Here is a 27691-nt window from a genome sequence, read left to right as displayed (position 1 = left end):
CAGCCTCGCCTTACTTTGATAATAATTATTTTTGTCAATTTCATCGTCAACCTGGTCATGATACTAAAAAATGTTTTACATTAAAAAGTAAGATTCAAGACCTGATTGATAATAATACTATATCTATGGTAGGTGTGAAAAATAAGGGAAACAAATCAGTAGCTCCTCCTAATCAAAATCTTAATATTTTTACTAATCCTTTACCCTTCCATACCTCTAACGTGATTGAAATTAAACATACCTCTTTCTCTACTTCTGATCTCACTACCACTGCTCCAAATTTAGTGAATATGCTAGAGAAACAAGAAACACCTCAAGATCAATGTATCACATTTGACCCAAGTAACACCATTAGAGCACCCAATGGCCCTTTATACATAGTTGCAAAAATTCAAGACAAACCTTGTCGTGGTGTGCTTATTGATTCCTCTTGCATAGTTAATGTCATCACTAAAGAATATCTTTATACTTTAAATTTTCATAAAGCAATCTATTATGACACTAATATGGTTGTTAAATTATTTGATGGATTTGTTGTCCTACTATTGGTTCTATCACACTCCCTATTGAGGTTCACACTAAATCAATAGATATCAACTTTGTTATCATTCCTTCATCAGAGCAATTCCGTATGAAATTAGGCTACCCTTGGTTATCTTCCATGAAGGCTATTGCCTCTCTAATACATAAGTGTTTGAAATTTCCCCACAATGGAGAAATCATAACTGTTAACCATAGCTTATTTCGACCAACCAAAAGATTCCCAGGTGTTCCTATTGATTAATTTTTGCCTCAACAATTTCAATTTCTTCCACCAAGAAGTTATTCTCTCTTTCAATCTTATCAGAAATGGAAGAAAGATATGATCTTATCCTTAAGCCAACCTATAACTCCAACACTTGACATTCCCACTATTCTTGAAGATGGAGTTCTTCCTCTAATAGATAGAACTAATCTTCCTCCTAAGGAAGATTCCCAACCTATTCCCATGGATGAAACTATGCGTTCTCCTAAGAAGAAAAATAATATCCCTCCTAAGGTTAGACCTGTACCTCCTACTCATGATGGACTTGATCTCCTTTATATGGTGCAATTCAGCCTCCTTGCTCTTATAGAGAGAAGAGACATGCCTCTCCTCTTGTTCAACCTAAGAGACCTCAACCTAAACCTCCAACTACCAAAGATGAGAATATATCTCCTTAAACAAATATTCCTCCTTCTTCTCAGCCTTCCACTAAGAATCGATGGAATTGTTGTGCGAGAGATCACCGACAAAAACATCATGCTAGAGCTCGTGAAGTTTTTTCTCAAACTATTCAATCTACTAAAACACCAACAGTTGACATGATTCCATTTTCTCCTATATCTCCAAATCATAAGTTACAAAAAATATGTGATGGTTTTACTTCTATTCATGTTAGAGCTCCTCTTTCTATAAATCTTGATGAAGAAATAGGTGAAAATGTTATTCATGATGGCAGTACAACTCTTGATGCTTCTAATAGTGAATATGAATATGGTGACATTGACAAACATTTATCTGCAAAATTTTCAAAAGTCTTAATCCTAGCTCCTCGAAATGAACAAAGTGACTTAGTACATGAGAATAGTCCTTGTTTGGATATTGTGATAGCTTCATCTGCTATGCTCGATGTCACTCCTCTAGAGTGTTTCATGCCTTCCCGAAATAGTGATCAACAAGATTGGGAGGTGGATGTAATGCTAGACTAGTTGCATTAGCACCGTAGATCCTCTATCTCTCCCCTTTCTTGCTCTTTTGTGCCCATTCTTCTATGTGTATCCATATTCTTCTATTTGTTGTCCCTAGTGATGTCTACTTGAGGATGATGCAAAGCATTGAGATCTCTTTTGGTCTCTTTCATGTTGACTCAAAAGACACATGTGTTCCCTTTCTTCCAAGGTGGTTTCCTTTCTTTGGGGAATTTGGACTATTTTATGTATATATACCTGATATACATGAGTTATCATACAACATACTGACCCTGAGGAAATCAAAGCCACCTTGTGCTTTGTGTTTTCTATTCATTGTCCTTGGGTTTATTCCTCGGTTGGGGGCTAAATCCTTGTGATAGTGTGCTCCCTCTCTCTCTCTCTCTTTGGTGTATCCTACCTTAAAGCAATCACCCCCGATAAGGCATGCGTGATCACTTTAATGTGGAGGCATACACTCCACTCATATTTTCCTTCTTGATACTTTGTGTTACTTAGTGGACTTGGCTTTGCTTTGTAATTTTTGGTATCCTTTCTTTTCATCACTCATAGTGAGGGGAACCATGCTACTTGCAGTCATGGTTATCTCCCTCTTGATCTTCCCTTTCACTTTATCAATCAAAGTTGTAAGATCCTTAGTCCACTAGGAGCTTGATGCATCTTGCCTCCTTGATGTGGTGAAAGTCTTTCAATCTTATTTCCTTGTACTTTACCAGTAGTATTGGCATACGCTTATACTCCCACTAAAGTGGGGGCTAAATGGAGCATCATAAAATTGGGACCCTGCAATTTTAGACTACATTTGGGTCTTCGAATAGGCGGATGAATCCCTAAGCCTGACTGAAGACCCGAGACATGCTCATACCACCTGAAACTTGCATTTTCTTGCACCTCGCACTGCCTGTTCTCACTTCCTGTCCTAAATTAGCGCAGGACAAGGGTGTGGTCATATCCTCAATTTTGGGCCCCCCTTGGTCCTATCCTGCATTGGCCTTGTCAATTGTGAGCGGGAAAAGGTTTTCCTATGTCAGCCTAAGATAGAAAATCAGTTAAAAACCCTAATTGGCATGTATATGTTGGTATTTTGGTATGGTTTTGTCATTGATATCAACACCTACTAAAACACTAGCACTATGGAGATCTAGCAACATTCACCAACAAGCAAGTAACTATTGCACAGTTACTAGTATATGGTTCACCGGCAGGATATAATGATCACTGGCACTTGGAATGATATGGAAGACACTTGGTAATGTCGAAGACATCATGTGGACACTTTGTTTTGAAGAATTAATCATTGGTATATTCATATTTGCATATTTTCTTTTACCGGCAAATAGGTCCAGGGTTACCTAGGGTTACATCGGTAGGTTTATCTTTTCCAGATCAGCATGGCACGCTATGGAGATGATTTATTATTGTTGTAAATGCATTAAGCCGACATGTTTAATCGGTTATTGCATCGGATATCATATTGTTTGTAAAATGTTTTTATTGTAATATCTTATAGAGCCGACCTACTAAAATTGGTCTTAGGTTATGGTATAAATGTAAGATCTTATTTGTAAGATCGAATATGGAATGAGAAAAAGAATTGTGAGAAGGTATATGTGAGATTAAGCAGAGCTATACATGAAGACATCATTTGAAGGTGAAGTTAGGTTTTTGTAGAAGCATATGAACATTACACCGGTACTAAATCTAGCATATAAAGATGCTATTTTGTGCAGTACATTCTTATTGGATTTAACCATCCAACTGTAGTCAATGTGACTCCCTTTTTGTGATTGAGTAGTGAGCTCTAGGCTGTTGGCCTTTCTGCATGTGCAAACCCCATTTATGTACACTTACTATCTGCAGTAGTATCATCTGATTGTGGGTAAGTTTTCCCACCATGGTTTTTCCCCTTACAGGGTTTCCACATACAAACATTGGTGTTATGTGTTGTGGATGACTTTATGTTTATATTTTATGCATTAATCTTTACCTGTATAGCAATTAACTGTTAACACTATCTACCGGCATACTTAACTGGTTTACCGGTATTAAGCATTAAGTTGTTTAAGTTGTTTTTGGTTTGAATTTATTTGACAACTAATTCACCCCCCCCCCTCTCAGTTGTCTCTGGGACCTAACAATTGGTATCAGAGCCTAGTCCTCTTTTGCAGAAGTTTAACAACTTGAGGAGATCCAATAAATAATAATTATTTCAGGAAGGACAGTCCTAAACTTGATGGAACCAACTATGGGATATGGAAGATCAGGATGGAGACACATCTGAATTGCAATGGTAAAGACATCTGGGAAGTTACAAAGAATGGCTATACTGCTGCTGTAGCTGGTTAGACCACTCCAACTACCTTAGCTAAAGATGAGGAGAATGATTGCAAAGCAAGAGAAGCACTTTTGAGCACATTATCAGATCAACAAATCATGGGATTATCAGATAGGTCTACTACTAAAGCTATTTGGGATCATTTGGAAACACTGAATGAAGGAGATTCCACAATCAAGATTGCAAAACTTGAAAGCTTTCGAGTCAGGTATGAACATCCGAAAATGGAAGAAGATGAAAGGATTTCTGCTTTTATGGAAAGAGTAAATGAAACTGTTTTGGGTATTAAATGTTGTGGAGGAACCTTGAGTGAGCATGAAATTGTTTCAAAAATATTAAGAGGGTTGCCACCGGCATATAAAATGAAGGTTAGTGCTATAAATGAGTTGAGAATAATACCTAATATGTCAGTAACTAGGGATACATTGATTGGAAAACTTTCAGCCTTTGAAATTGAGGAATTTGGTCCTATTGCTACTATAAAGACAGATTTGGCCTTTAAAGCATCAACATCATTTGCTCCATCATTTGACAAATCAAATTGGAAAGCCTTTTATGCAAGAGAACTTGAAGAAACTAGGAAGGAGAATGAAGAGCATGAAGAACTTGAAGCACTATTTGTAAGGAAAATGCCAAAAGGTCCAATTGGAAGTAAGTATGAAGGTAAAGCACTCTTTAAATGTTTTAACTGCAATAAGATTGGTCATATGGCTTCAAGATGCCCTGATAGACATGCTAGACTAAGAGAAGAAGCTAGAAGAACATACAAGCCTAATCCTGAATATCAGAGATACAGATTTAAGAAGAACAAAGACAAATCTTGTTACATTGTTGATGAAGGTGTAACTAATGATTCTGATGAGGATCCAGTAGACAATGGATGGGTTTTTGTTGCTATAACAGAAGATCAATTGGCACCTACTGCTCAACTGGTAGAACAAGCCCTAGCAGCTAAAGTTGAAGTAAAGGATGAATGGATCATTGACTCGGGATGCTCACCAGGAGATAAAGGTAAATTCTTGAACTTTCAAGAATACAATGGAGGTTTAGTAAGATTTGGGGATGACAAAGACTGTTCAATCAAAGGTAAGGGTACAATATCTCTTGATGGTAAGCATAATAATGACAATGTTTACTATGTTGAAGGATTAAAACATAATCTTTTAAGTGTTGGTCAATTGGTTGAGAAAGGATTTCAGTTACAATTTAAGAATGGAAAATGCAAAATCATGAATAGAACTGGTTTAGAAATTGCAACCGGTAATCAGACTAGAGGTAATATCTTTCATTTGAATAATAGTGAAAAGGCATGCTTGATTGCACATATAGATGAAAGTTGGTTAAGGCATAAGAGACTATGTCATGTAAACTTTGATTGCATGGTAAAAATCAGTACTTCTAAGGTAGTTAGAGATCTACCTAAAATTGTGAAACCTCAGAATACAATATGTAAGGAATGTCAATTTGGAAAACAAGTTAGAGCTAGTTTGAAAAGTATTCCAGAAAAATCCAATAATGCTCTTGATTTGATTCACACTAATTTATGTGGTCCAGCTAGAACTAAAAGCTTACAAGGTGATAGATATTTCATGTTAATTATTGATGATTATTCTAGAATGTGTTGGGTTACTTTTCTCAAAGAAAAACCAGAAGCACTTGGAAAGTTCAAACTATTCAAAGCAAGGGTTGAAAATGAAACCGGTAAGAAAATCAAATGTTTAAAATTGGATCAAGGAGGAGAATTCACATCTAAGGACTTTAATATATTCTGTGAAGTGAATGGAATTAGAAGACAGCTATCAGCACCTTGAACACCACAGCAGAATGGAGATGTTGAAAGGAAAAACATAACTATCTTGGATGCAGCAAGAAGTATGTTATCTGAAGCAAATTTACCACATGTTATACCGGTAGGTTTATCATTTCTAGATCAGCATGGCACGCTATGGAGATGATTTATTATTGTTGTAAATGCATTAAGCCGACATGTTTAATTGGTTATTACATCGGATGTCATATTGTTTGTAAAATGTTTTTATTGTAATATCTTGTAGAGCCGACCTACTAAAATTGGTCTTAGGTTATGGTATAAATGTAAGATCTTATTTGTAAGATCGAATGTGGAATGCGAAAAAGAATTGTGAGAAGGTATATGCAAGATTAAGCAGAGCTATACATGAAGACATCATTTGAAGGTGAAGCTAGGTTTTTGTAGAAGCATATCAACATTACACCAGTACTGAATCCAACATATAAAGATGCTATTTTGTGCAATACATTCTTATTGGATTTAACCATCCAACTGTAGTCAATGTGACTCCCTTTTTGTGATTGAGTAGTGAGCTCTAGGTTGTTGGCCTTTCTACATGTGCAGACCCCATTTATGTACACTTACTATCTGCAGTAGTATCATTTGATTGTGGGCAAGGTTTCCCACCATGGTTTTTCCCCTTATAGGGTTTCCACATACAAACATTGGTGTTATGTGTTGTGGATGACTTTATGTTTATGTTTAATGCATTAATCTTTACCGGTACAGCAATTAACTGTTAACACTATCTATCGGCATACTTAACTGGTTTACCAGTATTAAGCATTAAGTTGGTTAAGTTGTTTTTGGTTTGAATTTATTTGACAACTGATTCAACCCCCCCCCCCCCCTCTCAATTGTCTTCGGGACCTAACAGTATATAAGGAGCGTTTTCCCCTCCTATTTGCATAAGTGAAATTCAACAAGTGAATCAATGATAAAAATTGATCACAAGTAAAATCAAGTGCAAGCATTCAAGCATCCATTGAGCATCTCAAGTCAAGCATTCAACCATTGAAGAGGAGATCCCTACCAACATTCAAGACATTCAATTCCACATATCTTTTCAAACAACTCTATCTACATTTTAATTGCATCCTCTCTTGAGGTCTTGAGGTTAATTATATTTCAAACATTTCCTTTCATTTACTTGCAATTATTTTTCATCATTTGGTTAATTCCAAAATGGGGTTTGATCTAAAAGAAAACCCCCAATCCAAACAAGATTTGCTCTCTTTTTTGTCTGTAGGTTGTAGGTGTGCAATTGTAATTGTAGGTTTGGGCTTTATTTTTAGAGATGTAAAAACCCTTTTCGACACGTGGATTTTTCGAAGGACCAAGTACACTTTCAACCCGATCCCAACAACTTTCACTCAAATTTATAGGGGAGCTTCATCTTGACATTTTACTACTAATTCCAGGTGCACAACTTCATCCTGCATCTCTATCACAAGTTATAATCATTTCTTTGTCATCTTCATGCTTAGCTTCATTTCACTTAATTCTGTTAGACAGCTCAGATAACTAGTGGACAACTGAAAGGGGGGGTGAATTAGTTGTCAACAGATTATAGAACTTTAAGCATTAAAACCTTATTACCAGAATACATAAACCAAATATTGGAATAGCAGATATAAGAGTTAAGCACAAATATAAACCACATAACACTTACCAACCATCCACAAAAGATAACACCAAGATTTGTATGTGGAAAACTTGGTAAAGGGAAAAACCTCAGTGGGAAGCCTACCCACAATCAAATAATACTTTTGTAGTAAGTATGTGATTACAAAAAGAGGGGCCTGCACATGCAGGAAGGCCAACAGCCTAGAGCACACTGCTCATCACAAATGTAGCCTCACTGACTAAAAACTAAATCCAAACTACAATCCAGAAAGAAGAGTGAATTGCAAGAATAGTATCTCCTATGCTTGAGTATAGTTTCTGTTAAGCTCAATACCGGAGGTCTTATACCTCTTTCACTAGCCCAATTCAATCACCTATGATCGACCAAAACATCTATATATGACTACAACCTTATTCACACATAGATAATCCTATATCCCATAAACCCGCAATCTACAAAGAGATCTTACATCATATTTATACCAACCCAGGACCTAAACAATTAGTTCGGCAACCTAAAAGATAACACAATAAATTCATAACATAAACCTACAATCTAATTATCAACCAAGTTGGCCTAAGACCAAAACAACATAATCCAATCAATAGATCTAATCAAAAACACATCGGGATCATCCACCAACACGTTACATAAATGGGTCCATAACTTAGTAGAATAAGATAGCATTAGGTCCAGTCATAAATGCAACACCACCAATCAATAGGAACACAAAAAAGATAACTAATAGCATCCCGAAAGCCATCTAGAAGCCGCACCAACACCACTTATCAAGTGCATCAAAAGATCTTCAACAAAGCTTTGCCGACAAAACCCTTACCGACAACAAAAAGGCTTACTAGAACAAATGATAGCTCCTGAGTTATCAAATCTTGAACCAACTTATTGTGATACACATCTGAATAGCATGAATGACAGATCCAAACCAATTCCACAAACCGAAGCATACCAGAGCATACTGGATCAATATCATAATCCAACCGCTCTACCAGAACCTACCTGAAATGAGTAAACAACCAAAACAATCGGTGTTGCCATCAATGACAAAACATCAATGCAACACATAATCAGTTCCTCTAATTTGCCAACAATCTCCCCCTTTGTCATTGATGGCAACACTAGATGTGAAAAACATCCAAGTGCCAAGAAATGCCAAACAAGTCTCCCCCAATGGAAGACAACCAACAATCTCCCATAGAGTGATATTACAATTAAGTAAACAAACTCCTCCTATAAATGATAACCCTATTAAGTTATAATCTCTCTTTGATTGATATTTTGCTAAGCTTTGTTTTTCACATATATCTCTCCCCCTTTGACATCAATGCCAAAAATCTAACAAAATCATCAAAGCAAAATCATAAATCCACTGAACCACACAGGTGACTACTCTCCCTTAGTAGTAGCACCAACACATCAATCTGGAATGATTAGTAGCTCTATAAATGCATATTGGACTGGTGCCAATCAACATCACTAGAGGTCTCTACTAAAGGGGAAGAAACCCCCAATCTATAACTGAAGTACTCAAATGATTCCTTAAGCAAAGATTTAGTGAAGATATCTGAAATTTGCTCTTTAGTGTTCATATAAACCAGCCTAACTTCATTTGCTTCCACCTTCTCCTTCAAAAAGTTATACTTGATAGATATGTGCTTTGTCTTAGAATGAAATACTAGATTCTTTGATATGTCAATAGCAGCAGAGTTATCACTGTGAATAACTACCGGTTCATTAAAATCCACCCTTATATCCTTCAACATTTGCTTGATCCATAGAACTTGTGTATCGTTAGTAGCAGCAACAACATACTCAGCTTCAGCAGTAGATAACATGATTTCTTCTTGCTGATCCATGAAACAAGTTTCTTTCCAAGAAAGAAAGCTCCACCAGAAGTGCTCTTCCGATCATCAACATCTTCAACCCAATCTGCATCTGTATATGCACATAGTGTAAAATCATCATCTTTAGGATACCACAAACCATATTCATTTGTTCCTTAAAAATACCTGAAAATCCTTTTCACTGCACTCTCATGATTCTCTCTAGGATCACTCTAATATCTTGATACAATACAAACTGCATTCATTATATCCGGTCTAGTCTGAGTCAGTTATAACAAACCTCCAATCATAGACTTGTACCTTGTAGGATTTACCGATGCTAATGCATCTATCTGAGTCAATTTATCACTTGTAACCATAGGAGTACCAACCAATTTAGAATTTTTGATACCAAATTTCTTCAACAACTCCCTAGCATACTTAGTTTGACAGATGAACATACCTCTATTAGACTGAGTAATCTATAAACCTAAGAAAAATTTTATCTCCCCAATCATAGACACCTTAAATTCATTCTTCATATTATCAAAGAATTCCATACATAACTTATCCTCACCTCCAAAAATGATATCGTCAACAAAAACTTCAACAATCAATGTATCATCATCAGTGATCTTATAATATAAATTACTATCACCATTACCTTTAGTGAAACCAAGCTTCAAAAGATATTTATCCAATCTTGCATACCAAGCTCTAGGGGCTTATTTCAATCCATCTAAAGCTTTCCTTAACCTGCAAACCATGTTTTTGTCATCTGAAAGTGAAAATCCATCAGGCTGCTCAATATAAACTTCCTCTTCAAGATCTCCATTCATAAATTCACACTTAACATCCATTTGATAAACCTTGTAGTTCTTATGGGCAACATAAGCAATAAATAATCTCATAGCTTCAATCCTAGCTACCAAAGAAAAAGTCTCATCATAATCAATTCCTTCCTTCTAAGAATATCCTTTACAAACCAAACTAGCCTTATTCCTCACAACTTGTCCATCTTCATTCAATTTATTCCTTAAAACCCATTTAGTCCCAATAACATTCATATTTTTAGGTCAGGGAGCTAATGTCCATGTATTATTCTTTTCTATCTGATCTAATTCCTCTTCCATAGCTTTCATCCAATATTCATCTTTACATGCTTCAATTAATGATGCTGGTTCAATTTGAGAAATTAAACATACCTCATCAACTGCCAACCTTCTTCTTGTCATCACTCATTTATTCTTGTCCCCAATAATTTGATCTTCTAAGTGATTTAACTTACCATACTTAGGAATCTTCTAATTTTATGTTCCTCTGCTCTGATCTTCAGTTATAGTTGAATTTTTTGATACTTCTGGAGTAACTAGTTCAACATTATATTCCGGTGTAGGTGCTACCAGTTCAGTTATGATCATTTCCACTACCAGTTCTCTCTCATAAGTTCTGATTTGACTTTTGTTCTTCTCATCCACCTTGACATTAGTGCTCTCCATAATTCTCTACAATCTTTTGTTATAACATCTATATGCTTTGCTTTCACTAGAATAACCAAGAAATATCCCTTCATCACATCTAGGATCAAACTTTCCAATGGAATCATCTCTTTTGATATAGCATTTACTACCAAAGATTTTGAAATACTTAACTGTAGGGGTATGACACAACCATAACTCATAAGGTGTCTTACCGGTGTCTCCTTTGATATTAACTTTGTTGAATGTGTATACTGCCATGCTCACAACTTCTCTTTAGTAGATATGAGGTGGATTATCTTCCATCATCATAGTTCTAGCTGCATCTAGGATAGTTTTGTTCTTCCTTTCCACAACTCCATTCTGCTGAGGTGTCTCGGGTGCAGATAACTATTTCCTTATCCCATTCTTTTGACAATAACTGTTAAATTCATAGGATGTGAATTCTCCACCCTTATATGACCTTAAGCATTTAATCTTCAATCTTGTCTCTATCTCAACTTTAGTTTTAAAGATTTTAAACTTTTCAAATTCTTTAGATCTCTCCCTTAGAAAAGTAATCCACATCATTCTAGAATAGTAATCAATGATTAAAATAAAATATCTATCACCTTGAAAACTTTTGATTCTAGCAGGACCACACCAATCAGTATGAATAAGATCAAGAACATCATTAGATTTGTCTTGTATACTTTTAAAAGAAGTTCTGACTTGCTTTCCCATTTGACATTCCTTACATACCGAATTATAGGGCTTCACAATCTTATGTATATCTCTAACTACCTTAGTAGAATTGATCTTTACAATGCAATCAAAATTCACATGACACAACCTCATATACGATAGCCGAGTCTCATCAATTTGTGCAATCAAACATGTCTTCTCACCGAAGTTCAAATGAAAGATGTTACCTTTAGTCTGAGTACTGGTTGCAATCTCTAATCTAGATCTATTGATAATCTTGCATTTTCCATCCTTGAACTGTAACTGAAATCCCTTATCCACTAACCATCACTCAAAATATTATGCCTTAAACCTTTAACATAATAAACATTATCAGTATCATGCTCACCATCCAATGATATAGTTTCTCTTCCCTTGATCATGCATGCTTTGCCATCTCCAAATCTAACCATACCGCCACCAAATTCTTGCAAAGATAGAAACTTCCTTTTATCTCCAGTCATATGATGTGAACATCCACTGTCTATCACCCATTCATCCTTGTCTTCAACTTTAGCAGCAAGGGCCTTTTCTTCACATATCGAATCATCTTCCTTGATAGCCAAGAATACAATTCATTTCCATTACCGGATCCACTAGTTGAATCTTGTGTCGTTTTATCATCAAAATCAGTCACACCTTCCTCATCCACATAGTAGCATGATTTTTCTTTGTTCCTCTTGTACTTATGTTTGTTCTAATAATCATGGTTAGGCCTAAAAAATCTTCTATCTCTATCCTCAAATCTTGAATTCCTTTCAAGACATCTAGATGAAAAATGACTTATTTTATTACATGCAAAACATTTAAAAGGTGATTTTCCTTCATACTTACTTCCTTCCAGACCTTTAGGTACTCTTCTAGAAAATAAGGCTTCAAGTTGTTCAAATTCTTCATCTTCTTTCTTCATTTCCTCTATTTCCTTAGCATATAAGGCTTTCCAATCACTCTTTCTAGTAGATGGTGTAGATGCATGGAAAGCAGGTTCAGATTTTGCAACTCCAGAAGGACCAAATTCCTCAAGCTCAAAAACAAATAACTTCCCAACCAAGGTATCCCTATTAATAGAGGTGTTTTCCATTATTCTCAACTCATTAATTGCAGTAGACTTCATCTTGTAAGCCGGTGGCAAAGATCTAAATACTTTAGAGACTATTTCATCTTTGCTCAGAGATCCACCACAACACTAAATTCCCAGAACAATTTCATTAACTCTCTCCATTAAAGCAGTAATCCTTTCATCTTCTTCCATTTTCTGGTTCTCATATCTCACCCGGTAACCACCAAGTTTAGCAATTTAAACAGTAGGGTCACCTTCATTTAGAGTTTCCAATTTATGTCATATAGCCTTTGCAATTGATTTGTCAGTTAGTCCCATAACTTGTTTATCAGAAAGTGCACACAAAAGGGCTTCTCTAGCTCTACAATAATTTTCAATGTCCTTATCCAAGCTTTCCACAAGAGGATTGCCAAATGCCAGATTATAAGGTATATATCCTTTCTCAATAATCTCCCAATTTTCCTTACCAAGACATCTCAAATGAGTCTCCATCTGATTCTTCCATACTCTATGATTTCTTCCATCAAGACTAGGAATTTCTCTCTAGAAAGAAGCTGCCAATGAAATTGAACTATTAAACACCATAGGATCTTCCTCAAGCAATTAAGCTTCTATAAAGAGAACCAGGATCTGATACCAATTGTTAGATAGCTTAGATAACCAATGGACAATTGAGAGGGGGGCGAATCAGTTGTCAATAGATTATAGAACTTTAAGCATTAAAACCTTATTACTGGAATAGATAAACCAAATACCATAATAGCAGATATAGCAGTTAAGCACAAATATAAACCACAAAAAAATTTACCAACCATCTAGAAAAGATAACACCAAGATTTGTACGTGGAAAACTCAATAAAGGAAAAAACCATAGTGGGAAGCCTACCCACAGTCAGATAATACTTCTCCAGTAAGTATGTGAATACAAAAAGAGGAGCTTGCACATGTAGGAAGGCCAACAACCTAGAGCGCACTGCTCATCACAAAAGGAGCCTCACAGACTACAAAATAAATCCATACTACAATCCAGAAAGAAGAGCAAATTGCAAGAATAACATCTCCTATGCCTGAGTATAGTTTTGGTTAAGCTCAATACCAGAGGTCTTAAACCTCTTTCACCAACCCAATTCAATCACCTATGATCAACCAAAACCTCTTCATATGATTACAACCTTATTCGCACATAGATAATCCTATATCCCATAAACCCACGATCTACAAATAGATCTTACATCATAGTTATACCAACCCGAGACCTAAATAATTAGGTTGGCCACCTAAAAGATAATACAATAAATTCATAACATAAACCCACAAACCAATGATCAACCAAGTTGGCCTAAGACCAAAACAACATAATCCAATCAATAGATCCAATCGGAAATGCATCAAGATCATCCACCAACATCTTACATAAACCGGTCCATAACCTAGCAGAATAAGATAGCATTAGGTCCGGTCCTAAATGCAACACCACCGATCAATAGGAACACGAACAAGATAACCAACAAAATCCCAAAAGCCATCTAGAAGCCACACCAACACCACTTATCAAGTGCATCAAAAGATCTTCAACAAAACTTTGCTGGTAAAACCCTTACCATTGACCAAAAGGCTTACTAGAACAAATTATATCTCCTAAGTCATCAAATCCTGAACCAACTAATCATGATACACATCCAAATAGCATGAATGGCAGATCCAAACCAATTCCACAAACTAAAGCATACTGGAGCAATATCATAATCCAAGCGCTCTACCAGAAACCAGTAAACAACCAAAATAGTTGTTGTTGCCATCAATGACAAAACATCAATGCAACACATAATCAATTCCTCCAATTGCCAACAAATTCAACTTGTCTATTTTAAAAGAGGGTTACTTTACTTTCCAAATCCTTATCAATTCATTTAGAATTCAAATTCTTTTCATTTGAGATTGGATCTAATGAATTCAACCCCCCTCTTTTCAATGTAATGTGCGTGACAAGTTGAAGGGAATCCTTTGTGAAACTTTCATCCCTCGCTTGAGGGGAGTAAAGCTTTCCACTTGATCTCCCCTCATCACTTTTTTCCACATCACAGTAGTAATCAATCGGCAATTTCTTGCACCCAGTTGAGAATCAAAAGGTATTTTTTGTTTGTGAAGCTATCTATTCATACCCCTATTTTGAAATGGCATTTTTATGTAGTGTTGCAAATTCTTTGGTGGTTGATATTACTGAGAGGGAAAGGCCCGTATTCAAAAGGCATCCATTCAAATCCATTGAGAATGATCCAGAAGGTGCATTTTCCTACATTCTATATGGCATACTTCACAACGAAGATATTAGGGCATACATCTTTTGCAACATGGAGGAGCTTGGGAATGCATATATGCTCTCACTTTACACCAAGCACATGATGAATGTTATGGGGAATTTGAAGCCAAAATTTAGGTCATTGCACGATAAGGGTTTCATTCAATTCATTCACTTCCTGGTGTTCGACGAACCTGATGGATCTGATACATTTTGAGTTGAATCCATAGTGAATTCACGTGGCTGGACATACTTTATAAGATTACTAAGCAATCTATTGAAGAGGTTACATATTTGTATGCAACTGAAGAGGTCCCTGGTTTGAGGAAAGTACAAAACACAATGGTAATAAAGGTTACCAGATCTCAGTTTCATAGCCAGTCAATGACAATCAACGACATCATAGAGCACGATATTAAATTTGCCTCGATGGTGATTGGATACAAGATATATCAATTGAATAGGAAGAATTTTGTATCTGGCATGGCCAAATTTGCAACCTATGAGATTTTGAAGGAAGAAAAAAAGTATGATTTTTGTTAAGTTCTTCTCAGTGAGCTATTAAGCAACCTAAATAAGAATAAGAAGGATAAGAAGCGTGTATTTAAATTTAGTTATTTGATTGTTTATTTGGCTCTAGATTTCCTAAATGAGATCCCTGATATTGGAAAGATTCAATGGGGTTATGACAAACCGGTGGCCATTCAGATAAAAGAAGGATTGCAAGGTTTAGGTGATATTGTTGTACAAATATCTGCCTTGTGGGGATACTTCAAAACCTTTCAAGCATCAATGCATAGTAAGGAAAGGATTCCTAAATAAATTGTTGGGAAGTATGAGAAAACTATCTAATTTATGGTTGATAACTTGATGCATATGCTCAACATCTGTTGAGTCAACCAATAGATGATAAGGAAGAAAGGTTTGGTACTTGTCAAGAAAAAGACCTTGATTTGCACAAGAAGTTTACTAGACCTGCCAGGAAAAGGAAAGTAAGGAAAGAGGTAGAGGAATTAGCAAAACAAATGGGCATTACTAAAGAAGTTGTGTAGAGAGATAGAGAGAAAAATATATTGGAGGAAGACACAGTGAAGCAATAGGCTAAGTCAGTTCCCCCTCCTCCCAAGAAAGCTAAATCCAAGTAGAGTAAGTATGCACCTATCTCCCGTGTGCAGAAGACCATCCCTCCATCCAAGTCACAACCATCATCAACTAGTGGAGTTGATAATAAGAAGAAGGAGAATCCGATGAGAAAATATGTTGCTATGAAAGAAGAAACAAAATCTGATGAAGAGGTAAAGGAAGTAAAGAAGGTTGCAACATATGTGAGGGTAGTCTAGAAGCCCTTATCTAGTGAAGCTCCATCTGCAAAGAAAGCTAATACACAAGGTGAACCATCCGGTAAGACAAGAGCAGGCAAGAAGAAATCAGAAATAGATGAAGCTCTCAAGTCGGGTAATCTTGAAGGTCCTGAAACTATTGTCCCTATGTTATAAAAGATGATAGACAATAGTAAAAGAAGGTAATTTCAAAAAACTTGTCTGTATATTATGAGCATTCTACTAAAAAAGTTCAGAGAGCTATTGAGGAAGTAGTTGTACATTATATGAATTATTTTAGTAAAGCATTGACTGAGTTGTCATCCCTGGTCCCAAAAGAGTTATATGATATCTTGGATGCCTGGAGACACACCGCTAGCTTAGAAGATGAGAGGTTAAAATAATATACCTTAGTTAAGCTATGTCCTGATATAACAAAAGATGAAATTCAAAGAATTTTGGGCCTTGCTAAGGAAAAATTTCGTAGCAAACACAGAGTAATTAAAATAATGTTCAGAAGAGTTGATGAAGTAGTGAAAGATGCAGAGCATATTCTGAAGAAAATTTTGAAAGAAAATAACTATCAAATCAATCCAGAAGAAGATGACTCCTAACCAGAAGAACAATCGAGCAAAGACAATTCTTCTCTGATAGTTCACATAGAAGTTTCTCATGAGTAGCCATCTGTATAGATTGATCCTGATCTAGTAGAAAAGGAAATTGTAGACAACACCATTGATAATCAGGCAGTTGGAACTCTAGTTAATATGTGCAAGATCCTTCGGTTATGGAAATACACTCAGTAAAAGTAGCCAAGGAGATCGCAAATGAGAAAGGAGTATATGAGGAAGCTAGAGAAGAAGCTGATGTAACAAAGGGTGATACAGATGTTGATGCTAGTGTTGTGAAAGATAAAGGAGAGGAGAAGGCTGAAGAAACATCGGTGATCATGGCAAGAGACATTGTTCTAGACAAAGGGAATCATATTGCTGCTAAAGTAGATGACTTTTCTCATGGACCAACTGATTTGAGCACACTGTCTCCTATACAAGCACTGAAGTTAGCCACCCTTGCACAAATCAAAGCTAGTGAGGACTTACTTAAGTCTGCATCTCATGAAGAAAAAGAGATTATCTATCTGGCTATTACCTAACCTTATGTAGGATTCCAATGACACACCCTCTGGTAAGCTTAAGGCTATGTTAACTAAAGTTGAATCAGATTTTGTATCATTAGAGAAAGCAATAGAAATAAAAGTTTTGAATAAATTTAATGAGATGAGACTCCAAACATTTTGAAAACAATTGAGGCTGATAGGGCAGTATTGAAATCTATGGTAAAGAGTGTTGAGGATGCTTTAGATGAAGGTGGTAAAATCTTTAAGTCATGTCTCATTTTGCCCAAATTTACAATAGACATTGACAAGAAGATTAGGGAATATGAAGGGTAGTTAGCTGCAATTTCACAATCTTTTGCCCCTCTTTTAGTTTTTGCTAGCAGTTTAGAAGCTCAAATTATGAATCTAATAGACAAACTTAAGAGCTTGAGTGCATAATAGGAGTGGTTAATAGGCAGAGTGGGAGAACTGGAGATTCTAATCACTCCCCAATTGGACACTTTGCTAGGGGAACAACAGGATGCAGTAACTGCTTTGGGAAAAGATGTACTAATAGATCTTAAAAGTGTAGAAGTCCATGCATAAATGTTTAGTGCCTTAATTAACATTTTGGACTGTTTCTTGAGGGGATGGAATGAGTATCTAAAGTCCTTGAATGTAACTTATGCAGATATTCTCAAGTTTCTATAGATCACTGTACACATTGTTTTGTAAATAAGTTTTCATGGATTCCTACCTTTTCCATTGATTTCAAAGGGAGAGAGAGAGAAGTGAAAGATAGTGCACATTCTTAGGGGGAGTCAGTTGAGTGTATAGATTTTTGGTTTGATTGCAATTTTGGAATTTTGGAGCACTTGTCATTTTTCATAGTGTTGCCATCAATGCCAAAGGGGGGGATTATTGGAAGGAGACATTGTTCCGGTGATGTTAGATGCATGGAGATTGCTTAGGGGTTGTCATTTATGGCAACTCAGCCTAGTGATCCTATCTGGTATCTATAGAATTAATTTACCAGAAGACATTTTCTTCATAAGGCATAAGTATGGAAGGTGGAACACAGTAACTGGTAGATCATGAGATTATGGTGCACATCTTGATTTTGGTGAATTATTTTTGGTTGCGGTGATCAAGGAAGCTAGTTTGAGGTTCGAGACAAATTACTTTGTGATCCTGATATCGGATGTTGAATTATATGCAAGTTTAGGGCTTTGGTATTTGGTGATTCTGGAAGAACATAACTATTGTGTGGAAAGATGGGTAACGTGTGTTGTGAGACTATAGGGATGATTTTTGTGATTGGTGGTGTGTTTGAGGAGTTTGTGTCATCATGTGTGAAGCTTGTGATCACATGTTTTAGGTCTGGAATATGAATTTGTGATTGATTGAGCCGACATGAAACTATATGTTTCATGTTTTGCAGTATTGTGAAGCCAACTTGATAGAGATCTATTTTGGTGGTGTGGATATATAAGATGTGTTGCAAGGTGTGCACCCTTGGTCTCCTTGTGATGTGCAGCGAAGTGCTTAGGTTTGTGACATGGCTTAACCTCCTCTTATGGATTCTATAAGTCTATTGGTTGTATCAAGCATTAACAGGTCACTCTTTTTGTGCAATGACAACCACACTTGTAACAAGTGGTATCAGAGCTTGGTCATGGGTTCAAACCCCTTTCTTGTGTTGGGGGGAATTGTTTCAAGGTGTGCACCCTTGGTCTCCTTGTGATGTGCAACACATCGCTTAGGTTTGTGACATGGCTTAACCACCTCTTGTAGATTTAATAAGTCTATTGGTTGTATCAAGCATTAATAGGTCGATCTTTTGGTGCAATGACAACCACACTTGTAACAAGATGGACTTGGGTGATCATTTTGGTGTGAATATATGTGTGATAAATTATTTTAGTTGTTATTAAGCATAGTTTTGTGTGAACATATTGAGTTTTGTCGATCCAATATTCGGCAACAAAGAAGAATAGAGCATATTTTTAGATCAGTGGGAGCAGATCATTTTGTGCATAACCAGAACTAATTTCTGGCATTGGTAGATTCTATATTCCAATTTAAAATTTGCAATTGCCTTTATATCTTATTTGTAGGACAATGAGTCCTCCGGGGTTGCAACCCTATTTTGTAATTGAGCAATGAGCTCTAGGAAGTGTTCCTGAATGCAAGTGCATTATCCTTTTGTACAATTGTTCTAATATTGGCCATAGTATAATAATATTGTGGGTTCAAATCCCACCATGGTTTTTCCCTTTCTAGGTTTCCACATAAAAATTCTGGAGTTATGGTTGTGCGGTTATTTGCTTTGAGTTTCTACATTATAGTTTCTATCCTTTGCATTCTGTGGTTTAAGAATTAGTTTAATAATCTAATAAATTGTTGAACACTGATTCACCCCCCTCTTAGTGTTCATTGATTCCAACACCTCATACATCTTGTGTTATGGACTTGCATTTTATGTGTGTGTGCTAATGTGTTTGAATATCTCTACTCATAGATTTATAATCTTGATTGTGAATGTTTTGATCAGCTAGATAGTTCAAGTTTTTTATTATCTCTGATTCACCCCACCTCTCAGTGATTTGTTTATGTTCAACATGCTTCTATTGAAAATTTCACAACTAAAATTAACTCCATTGAGTCTGAGTTGAACTCCCTTGGTAAAACATTTGATATTTCAAGCAATAAAGTTGGTACAGAAAGAAAAAAGGATAAATTCTTTACATTTTGAACTTATATCAATCCAAAGATAGGGAGAATAAGTAGTAAATACTTTCTAGAAAGTAAAGGAGATAATTAAAGCTAGACTAGAACATCTATCTAATCTCCTTATTGAAGTAGAAAAGTGTGAGAAGAATCCTTTTGTAGTAGATTCATTATCTAATTCTATTGACTTGTTGGTGGAAAACAACAATTTCTATGAAAACCTCGGAATGATTGTGATTTCCTAGAAGACCTTTCTTCCATAACTTAAAGAGAGGTATAAGAGAATTTTCCATATGAAGTGCAATTGAAACATCTTTTTTTTAGGGAAGCATAGTTTTTGGTAACCTTTCTTTTGTTGTTTCCCTTTGTCCTTGATGTTAAAGGGGGGGAGATATAGAGATGTTATTAAAAGGGGAGAGATATAGAGATATAAAGATGTTATTAAAAGGGCAGAGACTAGATAAAGTAGAGAATAAGTGTTTATAAGTGTTTTTCCATCAATGACAAGGGGGAGATTGCTAGAAATGTATGTTTGGTTGTGATTAATATCAAATCTGGTGATTCAAATAGGTTCAGCTATAGTAAGGTAGTGTATAGAGTGAAGGTATCGTAAAATTATGGAAGATAGGTATGTATGTATGAAGATGAAAGACCCTTGTTGTCATGTCACGAAGTTAGTGTTGCAGAGATAGTTGTTGTAGATGTGTTTTCTAGAAGGATGTTGCTTCGAAAATGTGTGTTGATAGTATGTGGATATGTTTTTCATGTTGACCAAGTTTTGGACTTGATTGTGGCAATTGAATTTGAGCTCTAGATGTATATGCAGTAGAGGTAATGTTGTCTAGTAGTATACAATTGACAAGTATCTGGGTTGCAGTGCTTCACACTTTTTGTCTTGTTATAGATATGGTAGCACAATTTTGGTATGATAATAGGAATAGCTTAAGATTGTTGTATTTAGGTTTTCGTGTTGAAGAAGTAAATATAGTCGTGGTGGTGATTGATGATTTGATAGTTCTAACAGTGTTTGATAGTTTTATGTACTTCACATTCCTTTGTGTGATATTATCTTGAGAGTTAACCCTCTATGTGTTTTTTCCCATTTGGGTTTTCCACATACAAAAATATGGTGCCTCTCTTATGGTTTTGTATCTCTTGCACGCATTAATCTTGTGCTAAGATTAATTGTGAATAAAATAAGTTTTGAAATTTTAGTTTTTAAAAGGGTATACTGATTTAACCCCCCTCCTGGTATTCCAGATTGTTCAACACTTCATAGTGATATACAATGGGCCATTAGGTTCAACACTAATCTCACTAGAATCAAAAGTAATGCATAGATCTTTAGGAGGTATATGTTTATCCACATGATTCATGCTATTCTTAGATTTCATACCAAGGTCATCAAGAGAAAAGGAAAGAGACTTAGACTCAACAAAATTAGTAGAGTGAGAAGGTACAAGATTTTTGAAGACTTGGAGGTTTTGATTAGGGGCTATGAACTTGTTTCTCATGTCATTCACACCAGCTACAAATATAGTATTATCATTAATGAAGTCTTAAATATTACTCCTCAATGTATAACATTTATCAATATCATAGCCAGGTTGACGGTGATATTGACAAAAGGCTTTGGGATCATGATAGGATGGCAATGGTTTAGAATTGTCAATTGGCTTGATGGGAGGAAGTTTCAGTTCATTAGAATTTATCAACTTCAAAATTATACTATGCAAAGACTCAACAAATGGAGTTAATTCCTTTCTAAAGTATTTGGATAAAGGAGCGATGCCTAATGTCATGGCTACCACTTGAGTGTTTGTGTTGTCATTTATCTTGGTGTAACCTTTTTTCAGTTTAAACTCTGCAAACGATTGTTGAGCACCATTTTTCTTATCAATTGGATCCATTGAAGGAGATGATTCAAATTGACTCACCTAAAGCTAATAATTATGAAGCACTACACACAATTGTGTAAAGGAAGTAAACTCAAAAAATAGAATCTTGTCCCTAATGTATTTTTATAAATTATCAATAAGAATTATTTGAACGTCATGATCAGGCACTTGATAAGCAATTTTAGAATGGAAATGTTTATATCTCCTAATAAAATTAGTCACTTTTTCTTTAACTCCTTGCTTAAAATGAATCAAGTCAGTCAAAGTAATTTTAGGACCAATATTATTGTGAAATTATTGAATGAAAGCATTAGAAAATTGTTGAAATGAAGTAATAGAATAAGGAAACAAAGAAAAATACCATTACAAAGATTTATCCCTAAAGGTTCTAGTAAACAATTTAGCCATAAGTCTTTGGTCATGAGAAAAATCACTAGAAAAAGATTGAAATGTCTTCACATGAGTCAAGGGGTCACCATATTCATTATACAACTCCAATTGAGGGACTTCCACATGTTTAGGGGGAACCACATAAACAATGTCATTGGATAATGGCCTCACTACATCAAATATGGGAACATTAAACTTAGATTGAGTAATGAAAGGCAATTGTTGTTGTAGTGATGTAATAGTATGGGCTAGATTATTGATGGTTGCTTTCGTAGATGGATTGAAATTGGCCATGTTGCATTGTGATGGAGGAGTAACATTGTTATATGTAGGTGGATTTTAAGAATAAGGAGGTGTAACATTATGCTATGTTGGTATGGTAGATGATTGCGATACAAATAGAAGACTCATAGAAGGAGGCATGTAAGATTATTGATTAATGAGATTGCCCCCATGACTAACATGTGTAGGATTAAAATTTTGTGCGTAAGTAGCCATGATAGAAGATGTAAATGTAGGCACATGGTCAAGGATGTAGCCATAGGAATCCAAAGTGATTGACTTGACTAGTATATTGAGAGTAACCAAGGACTTTAATAGAGCTTTTGATTGGCATGATATTAGTGTCAACAATATGAGAAAGGCCATGCAACAAATTAACACTAGTTTTATAAATTTGCACCATTCTTCTTAACCCTTCAAGTAAAGGGATTGCCTCACTTCCCGGGTATTGTTGAATGATCCATTGTTGAAGATTTTCAAATAAATTTTTAATCTTCTCCAATTGGTCAATAGTAACCCTAGTTAGTGATTCATCCACATCATATATGATCATTTGATGATCCTCCAGATTCATTGTATCCACCATAGCTTATGACATGATCCTGAATTCACACAATGTCATACAATAACATTGTCATTCCATAAAATAAACTAGTTACCCCAAAGATGTGCAAGCCTACATGATCAGCAACCGGGCCCACTCATGTCATTCATGTCTTCATCAAAACGACCTAAGACATAACTTCACTCCATGCTACTAGGGCTATTGCAATGATCTTCAACCTCATTGTCTTACATAACCTGCAAGTACCTGTTAGCAGTCATACCGGTAAAAATCTGCACATACCAGTTTTCTTGTGCTAGTCCATTATCACTACTGGAGCACCTTCCTGTTACTCCTTACATCTTGTGTTACCATGTATCTGATTCCAATTGTTATCTTTTCATGCATAGACACATCAGTAGTGATCCAGCATTCATCTGTAGGTGTGTAGTCAAGGAAGCCTCTACACACACTTATCTTTTCATTTTCATTCTTCATACCAGCAACAGCATGTCCTTCCATGTTGCCTTCATCACTGAGGGGGTGAATGATAAGTTCAATGTACTACTCCCCCTGAGGTCTTGCATCTTCTTTAGGCCTTTGGAGACATCACCTATGCAATGAGTGCATAGTGTCGGTCCATGGTCTTCTTTCTCCATACCTGCTTGGTCTCATTCTTCCTCTCATTTTTAGGCTTGGGAGCAGGTCTTTCCTTCTTCTGCTGATGGGTCCTTCCATTTCCCGATTCTCCATCATAGCCAAAAGTACTGCTATATTAGCACACAACATCCATCCCAACTTCATGATTGGGGAATCTCTTGACGTACTGGTTTAACCATCTTCTCCTGGTCATGTTGCTATGACTAGCAACCGGAACCAGTGGACCTCTTGCTCCTGCAGGGACATTTCTTCTTTGGTTCCATGCATGTCTCTGACTTTTGAATTCTCTATATCCACTTTTCTATAGATCATAGTTGTTAAACCGGCCTCCATGTGGCTACAGGTTCCTCTTCCTGTATTCAAACTCTTTATGGCCAAAAAAATTGCAATTGTGACAAACAACATTTGCATAATTGGGAGAGGGGACATGCATGTATCTACTCCTAGATACATTTTGCTCATATGCTTGATTTCTATGAGATCCTACATTATCCTTTCTAGATGTCTTTCTAAATTACCCTGCCCTATGGCCATAAGCATTAAATGCAATGTAGTAACCGGTAAATGATGGCATGTGACTTATAAATTTATTTTTCCATGCATGAGGAGATATTACCGGTTTTGCATCTCCATTTCTTCTTCTTTGAGAATGGATCCTTGGTTGTCCATTTTGTGCAGCTCTTCCATCTGATATCTTCTTTCCCCATGCTTTCTTCTCCCTATGGGTGGTAGCATTTCTTTGTCCTCTACCGGTAGAGGGTCTTCTTTGTTGCTTCCCCATCAACCTACTTTCAGTGAAGCTGTATTCTCCCATCTTCCCCTTACCTTTGGGATCTTAATGATTCTTTCTTTTGTATCACTGGTCTTCACTCTTGTTTGTAAGTCCTCACTAGTTGTGGTTAGGTCAACCTTCTTTTGAGGAACATTTCTAACTGGGAAGGTCTGGCCTTTGTTTTCTCCATTTGAGGAGATAAACAGAATGTCATTATGGGGGACATTCTTGTTGGTGGAGCATTCACCGGCACCACTTCCTAACCCTTCAGTATCATTGGCATGCTTCTGCTTCTTCAACATCTTTTCCAAGGCATCACTGCTGCCATCAAACCGGGTTATGCCTTGAGCTCATCCTTACACTTCTCCAGGACAATTCAGAGAATCTCCATTTCTCCAACCAGCTGCAGATATTCTTCATTCTATAATTCTAGCCTAGATGCTAGATCTTCACACTAGCACTCCTTGGTGTTCTCTGCCTGAGACTTCAACTCTAAGATGCATTTCTCAGATTATTCAAGGCATTTTGTTAGTCGATTTTTCTCTACTATAGACACATTCTTGAATAGCTTGTATTCATTTCTTAGGTTCTCCCTTTCACTTTCCTTGGATTCCAAGACTGATTTCAAATCATCAGTCAATATTTTTGTCTCTTCTAGTTGAGAGGTCAATAACCCAACCTTTTGGTTTAACACATCAAGGTAGGTTCTCAGCTGACTGTAGTCTTCATGAACTAATCTTTTGTAGATCTTAAAATCATTTCTGACATTTTGAAGCTCTTCTAGAGAACTTACCAGTTCACATTCAAGATCTACTTCTGCATCTTCTTCTTCTTCCCCTTGACTATCAAATAGATCTTGATGGCTAGATCTATCTGCCTTGTCTCCTTCTTCCTCATCATCACTTCCAAACATATATTTCTGGTGGGAACTATTTACCCTAGCACTTTTAGATGTGTGCTCCTCTTCTTCAGATTCTTGAGCCATGAAGAGGTGGGTTCCTTCTTCATCACTGTTGCTGCTACTAGCACATCTATCTTCATCATCCTTATAAATTTGAGATGTATTTCTCATATTTCCTTCAAATGTTGGTTCTGCAGTGGTGGGCTCATTTCCATAGAGCTTCTTCAATATTTCCCATAAGCTCTTTGCTATTTTACATTTTTCCACCTGTGAGGAGACATCATTGGTGAGTCCACTGAAATAGCCTTCATGGCTTCTTCATTGCACTGGTTTCTTCTTTCTACTACAGATCCGGTAGGAAGACTGACATTTCTAGGGAGACCATCAGCTACTGACATCCATACATCAAACCCTAAGAAGGATAGGAAGACTTCCATTCTGCAACTCCAAATAGAATAGTTTGAACCATCAAACACAAGAGAATGGATTGACACTAAACAGACCATTGTGTCCTTAAGCCAGAATCCACCCAAGCTGGAGAAAGTTCATTTAGCTGGGAACCTAGGCTCTGATACCAATTGTTAGACACAATGCACCACTGAGAGGGGGAGGGGGTGAATCAATGGTTCTCAAACTTTTCCCTTTGGCTATCCTATGTGAGTATACCAGTTAATAGTTCTAACTCAATGTAGATTTACCAGTTAGTGGGGAGACCAACATAGATGCAATCACACACAAGAGGCATCACATAACACTAGCATGTATGAGGAAAATCCAAGATGGGAAAAACATCAGTGAGAAATGTTGTTGGAGTCTACTACTCCAAACTAGCCTCATAATGAAAATTGTTACAATTTTTAGGGCACCAACCCAAGGAGCACCAACCCCTGATTTAGGGCACCAACCCAAGGAGAACCAACCCTTAACTTGTTTATGGGCTACAACCCCGACACCGAGCTACAACTCAGTGAACACAATGTAAACATCAAATATAAAATTAGTTATCTTGTTACAAGTGAATCTTAGAACCATTTCATATACCTTACTCTGTTGGTGAGATACCTTCTCTGCAACACCAACTCACATCTCTTGATGCTCTCATATGTTGCTTCTCTGTCGATAAGCCCTACCGATACACCTCTTCTACTCTTCTTCTCTACAAGATCTCCTCCTCACTGCTCTGCACTTTACCAGTGCTAAACTCTATCGGTCCACTGCCTACCTTCTCTGCAGCTCTCTTCACTTTGGATCTGCCAGTATAACCACTATCGGTTCTGCTCTTCACTCTCCCTCTTTTCTCAAATACTCTCTAAGCACTTGGATCATTTTCTCTCACATGCAGAAGTAACGCTTAATCACTTCACAATATCACAATATATTTCTTCTCTTCAGCAACAACTAACAATGTCTTTGGCCTTCATATTTATAGATTGGTTTTCCCGCCAAAAGCCAATTCAAAATCTAGGTGGTTAGGGTTTCCTCATCATCTTCAGGTAAAAACAAATCCAATCAGATCTTGCTCGATCTAATCTCTCTGACATCCATCTGTACATCTCTGCCATCAACATGCCTTCTTGATCATGTCTTCTACCTTTGGCGATCTATTTTTTCCCTATCAACTGATCTCTTGATCAACCACCAAGATCTATCTTGTTGTTTCCTTCATCTGCCTCGATCTTCTCAATCACTCTTAGTTGGCTTGTAGTTGTCCTCCTGACCTCGAGCTGCAAATCTCTGCAACACGTCCATGAATTGTAGGATCTTCCATCAATGTCAACCAACCTTGCAACTACCTCGTCGGTGTACATTCCATCCTTATCCAAATGTAGGTTCACCACCTTGAACCCAAGTGGCATCAATTTCAACCATCCACCAGCTTGGCTCTTCATGTCGGTCCAGATAGGATCACCAACCAAACACTTCTACTAGTTCCTCTTCTCTACCGGTATACAAACCCTATCAACATCTCACACTCTACCGATTAACTCATCATGTCTACTCTCTGTTGAACTATCGATGGAACACCTTGACTGGTTGTCAGACATGTCTATCTTGAGCATGCTCATTCCCATAAGGTGGGAAGACATCTACATTTCCACCTTGCTTATATTACCAGTGGACTTACATACCGGTAAACCTTCTTGATGACACTTTGTCATCAACTATCAGCAGACTTCATCTTCAGTCCGGCCATT

This window comes from Cryptomeria japonica, chromosome 8, assembly GCF_030272615.1.
Source record: "Cryptomeria japonica chromosome 8, Sugi_1.0, whole genome shotgun sequence".
Lineage (NCBI taxonomy): Eukaryota > Viridiplantae > Streptophyta > Pinopsida > Cupressales > Cupressaceae > Cryptomeria > Cryptomeria japonica.
Note: the sequence above shows the minus strand (reverse complement) of the source record.